Here is a 5588-nt window from a genome sequence, read left to right on the forward strand (position 1 = left end):
TAGGAGGGAAGGCAAATGGCGTTGGTAATATAAAGGGAGTTGAAGAATGGGGAAATACTCTTGAAAGACTCACTGGCTTTTCAAATGTGCATTTACAGAGCATTGAAAACCTTTAATTTTTTTAGAACCTGTTTTACATCTATTTTACCCACTCTATTCAGGTGATAAATATTACTTACCTTTTCAATTTTACACTGTTCCTGGTCTGTTGCGTATTTTAATTTGAAATTTTAATGTTTTTTTTAAAAAGGCTAAATAAGATAAGCACAGTTTGCTTTAAAAGGCAAAAAACTTCTAAGCAGTCCACCCCAAATTAATCATCAAGCCCCTTTCCCTCATATTTCTTTCCTTAATGGTTTAGAGATGAGCAGTCACATTACCATTATGTATGAATGCGACTAAGCATAAATAAGTGGGACAGGTTGGCCTGCAAACAAATTTCATTAAAGTACCTAGATTAACACATTTTAAAGGTCTCTTTAATGAATCTTTGTCCTTGTGATACAACATAAGCAAGAACAGGGCAAACTAAGTTGTAGAATTTTATATCTCCAGCTCTAGCTTCAAACAATTAAGGGAGTTATAAATAAGCCCCACTCTCTTCATCCCACTCAAAAATAATGAACGAGCCATCCCCATGAATCACGAGACTATCACATCAACACATCAGCATCCTAAGATCATGAAAGCAAGACTTTAAACCAGCATTACATTTTGGAATAAATCATGGACTTGGTAACTACTTCAGAATTGTAAATGTTATGATTTTTAGAGTTATAGCATAATTCATATATCAAACGGTGACATCTATGAACCCCATCCAACAATCTCTAGGGCTTTTCCAATTTTCAGAGCAAAACCTTTGTGAGTCTACATTTTAAAAAAAAGAAAGAAAGAAAGAAAGAAAGAAAGAAAGAAAGAAAGAAAGAAAGAAAGAAAGAAAGAAAGAAAAATAGCACATTGAAAAAGTAATTGAACAAAAACATCCAGAAATTTTCAAAAGGGGAATTTTTTTTCCTAATGAATATCACACAGACAGTCAAATATAAGTAGTAAAAGTAACAGTGAGTTTCCCCCTGTAAGCACAGTATGATTGTTATTGCTGAAACAATGATTTGCCTTTACCTTTTATTATAAATAAAGGGTAACAATGCTTATTGGAGAAAGGATATGCTTCTCAGCATAGGATTAATAAATATTGACGACAATTATATTTTTGTAATCTGATTTCTATTGTATATCATCAAAAGTTATTTTAAGCTTCTTTTCATTTTTAAAGCCAGCATGTTAGGCATAATCATGATGTTTTTGAACAATTTGTTTGGAGTTCTCTTTCTCCTTGCTGCTCATTGTCTCTGCATGTAGACTCCTGAGATGGTGAACCCTTTTCTTATCCCTGCTATCCTATTGCCCAAGGCCTCATTCTTCCTTGTGAGCTAGTATTTTGTACTCTTGGAGCTCTGTTTAGCTCTGTAGGCTTCATCCACACTTACATCCACTTGTATCTCTCTGCCAGGATCTGTATTAGAAAGAACATGTTGTTTTTGTCTTTCTGCATTTGAGTCAACTCAATACTTAATGCTTTCCAGGTTCATATATTGTTTTCTGAATATTTCCTTTTTCCCCCTTTTATTGAAAATAGATTTTTTTCTCACATAATAAATCCCAATTGCATTTCTCCTCTCTGTACTTCCCTAGTTCTTTTCTACCTTCCCTCCCTTCCAGACCATTGCCCTTTCTGTCTCTCATGAGAAAACAAACAGGCTTCTAAGCCTGTTTTATAGTAAAATAAAATATAAGAACATTAAGAAAACCTAACACACCAGAGTAAGTCCAAAAAATAGAAGGAAAAGCCACAAGAACAGATACACACTCTTGAGAATCCCATAAAGGACACTAAACTGGAAGAAATAACACATACATGGTAAAGACACACGCAGTTCCTGAACATGCTGTCTTAACCTCTGTGAATTTGTATGGGCTTGATCCTGTTGCTCTAAATATCTTTGTTTCTGTGGTGTCCTCCATCCCTTGGAACTCTTACTGCTTCTGTCTCCTCTTCAGCAGCATTCCCTGGGCTCTGAGGGGAGGGAGTTGATGGAGACATTCTGTATAGAGCTCAGTGTTCTAAGATCTCTCACTCCCAGCATAATATCTGGTTGAGGGTCTCTACATTTGTCCTGATCTGCTTCAGGAGGAAGTTTCTGCAATGATGAGTGAGCAAGGCACTGACACACCCATTTACCTCTGAATTTTGTTTTTAATGGTTCAATATTACAGTTTCTTTATTCGTTCATCTGATGAGGAACATACAGGTGTTTTCCAATTTCTGGGTTCTATGCACAGAGCCGCTATGAACATGGTGTCTGTGTGGTATGCTAAATTATATTCCTAAGAGTGGAATAGCTAAATCTGCGGTAAATTGATTTCTGCTTTTGAGAGGAACTATTATACTTACTTCCATACTGGATGTGAAGTTGGCAGTCTTACCACCAACTGATGAGTGTTCCCTTTACTACACATCCTCGCCACCATTTCTTTGTTTAATTTTTGTGTAGAAGACCTCGCTGTTGGTGAAAATAAGGTGTTGCAGTCTTTCACAAACCACTTGGGAGAGTCAGTTCATGATTTAAGCTAAGCCAATGTTTCCTTTAAGGACATAATTGCCTGTGTATTTGGTGCATATATTTTAAGAACTGCAATGTCTTCTTGGTGTGTTTTCCTTTGTTGAATATGTAGTGTCCTTACCAATATCTACTGGTTAGTTTTGGGGTAAAGCCTAGTTTGTCAGCTCACTTCTTAGATACATTTGCTTAAATATCTTTTTCTATTCTTTTACCTTGAGGTGATATCTATCCTTGATGTTATGATATATTTCTTAGAAATGCAGCAGAAGGAGCCGGTTTTCACAACCATTTTGATAGTCTGAGTCTTTGATTGGAGAATTGAGATTATTGATATTGTAATAATCCTTCTCTCTCTCCCTCTCCCTCTCCCTCCCTCTATGTATGTGTGAGTACAGGCATACATGTATATGTGTGGTTTCCTTTTGGATTGCTGGAATGTGGGGTTAATTATTTTTTAGTTTCCTTGGGTGGTGTCAACTTCTTAAGGTTGGATTTTTCCTTCTAGAACCTTCTATAGGGATAGACTTTTATAAATATTGCTTAAATTTGGTTTTATTATGCAATATCATATTATAAATATCTGTTGTTATTGAAAGCTTTCCTAGGCACACTAATGTGGGTTGCCATGTATGGTCCCTTTTGAGTCTGTACAATGTCTGCCTATGTCCTTCTGGTATTTGGAATCTCCACTGAGAAATTAGTTTTTTTTTAAGCTTTTTATTTTCCTCCAAGTGGAAAAAAGAAAAATCTCACTGTGGAAACAATAGTGTGTCACAGTGTGTCCCATAGTATACCTCTCTGTCCACAGTTCTTTGCTTGCAAATGTTCATTGCATTAAGTCATTGGTCTGATACAAGGCCTCTGGCTTCTGTTACATTATCAGTACTGGAACCTCATTGGGACTCCACTCAGATATCTTCTTATTACCCTGGGTACTGAGGATCCTGTAGTTTGAGGATCTATAGGACTGCTCCTACTCCTTCACACATGCCAGCAGTTCATCAATGACATAGATGCTGGGGTCAGACTAGGGATGTCTACCTAGCCCTTGAGGGTAGCAGACCCCTTATGCTGCAGGGCCTCAGACTCAGATGTGTCCACTTCCCCAATGGCAACACATGCCAACATTCCACCATGGTCCCAGGGTAGCATCAGTAGTTACTAACATCAGGCTTTTCCTCACTACCCTCTAGTCTCCAGTTCTGCCTCTCTTCATTGTGCCCACATCCTTCCATTTCTCTTTCTCTTCTATTTCTCAACTATTTATTACTCACTCCCCTTAGCAACACCTGGGGGTCTCTGAGTGTCTGGAGTCATCGAAAGAGTGTTTTCAGGAGTGCTATGACCCACTCTTGCATTATGGCACTGGGCAGCATTCATTTCAGGTGTGGTCTGACCTCAAGACTGGCACAGTATGGATGGTGTATAAAGGAATTTTAATCCAGCAATACAGCTGCTCTGGCAAGAGATCACAGATAAATACCTTCTAGTCTGTGTAATCTTGCTGGAATGTTCATCTGGAATACATGACCATAGTACATAGCTTCAATCCCAAACAATGAAAGTAAGGTTAATTTATAGAAGGAAGCAGCCATGTCTGAAAGTGATGTCTATTTGAGGGGGAAACAAAGTGATGAGTCAGAGAAAGATATGCCAGACATAATGAGTCAGAGGATATCCTCTACTCACAAAAGAACAGAACAGGAAGAAAGGCAACTTAAAAGTCAACACACACAGAGAGAGAGAGAGAGAGAGAGAGAGAGAGAGAGAGAGAGAGTGGAGGGAGAGGTTAAGAGAGAGAGACATATTTTTTACCAGTATAGGTAACAAGGTAGACACACCATGACCACCACAACTACCATCACTACCACCACCACCACCACCAACAACAACAAGATCAAATAACAATTGCTGGTCATTAATATCCCTTACTATCTACTGGCACACATGTGACACAGCAGCCACACCTGCCATGCCTCTAGGGATAGGCTAGGCATTATTTTAATAGGTACGTTTATGTGTTATTTGGTATGTTTCCCTTACAAAGTTTAATATTCTTTCTTTGTTCTATTGGTTTGGTGTTTTAATCAAAACTCTAGGGACTTTTCTTTCTGCTTCAGTCTATTAAGTTTTCTGTGTGCTTCTAGAATCTTGATAGGTATCTCCTTCTTCAGGTTAGAAAATTATTTTCTTCAAGATTTTGTTGAGATTATTTTCTGCACCTTTGACCTTGGTCTCTTCTACTTCTGGGCCTATTATTTTAGTGTTGTTGTTGTTGTTGTTGTTGTTGTTGTTGTTGTTGTTGTTTTAACAATGTGGAGGGCTGAGTATGTGTGACCCATGGGAAGGGGCACTATTAGAAGGTATGGCCAAATTAGAGAAGGTTTAGCCTTCTTAGAGGAAGTGTATCACTGTGGAGTTTGGGCTTTAAGGTCTCATATGTATGTTCAAGTATGGCCAGTGTGATTCAGACCCTCCTCTTTGTTGCTTGAGAAATACAGTTTCCTCCTGGCTGCCCTCAGATCCAGAACTCTTGACTCTTCCAGCACCAAGTCTGCCTGCCCAGTGCAAGGCTTCCAACCATGATGACAGTGAATTGGATCTCTGAAACTGTAAGCCAGCTCCAATTCATTGTTTTCCTTTGGAAATGATACGTGAGGTTGCTTTGGTCATGCCGTGCCTTTGCAGCAATGAACCCTTAATTAAGATAGTTTTGTCCTAGATTTCAACAATGTATTATCCCAGATTTATGTTGCTAGGATTTAATATTTTCTTTGACCGCAGTATCCATTTCTTCTATTATATCGTCTATGCCAGAGATCCTGTCTTCTGTCTTTTGTATTCTGTCATTGTGGTCTGCCACTTGGGTTCTTGGTCAAGTTTCTAAATTATTTACTTCCAAATTTCTTTCACTTTGGGTTTTCCTTATTGATTCTATTTCCACTTTAGGTCTGGAAGTGT

The 5588-nt window shown here is 38.2% G+C and overlaps 1 pseudogene; it reads right to left on the reverse strand.

Moving 5' to 3' along the window:
• Window positions 1–4522: 4522 nt before the first annotated feature.
• LOC115064624 lies at window positions 4523–4616 on the reverse strand (annotated as a pseudogene).
• Window positions 4617–5588: the final 972 nt, after the last annotated feature.

The sequence above is a fragment of the Mus pahari genome, chromosome 8, assembly GCF_900095145.1.
Source record: "Mus pahari chromosome 8, PAHARI_EIJ_v1.1, whole genome shotgun sequence".
Lineage (NCBI taxonomy): Eukaryota > Metazoa > Chordata > Mammalia > Rodentia > Muridae > Mus > Mus pahari.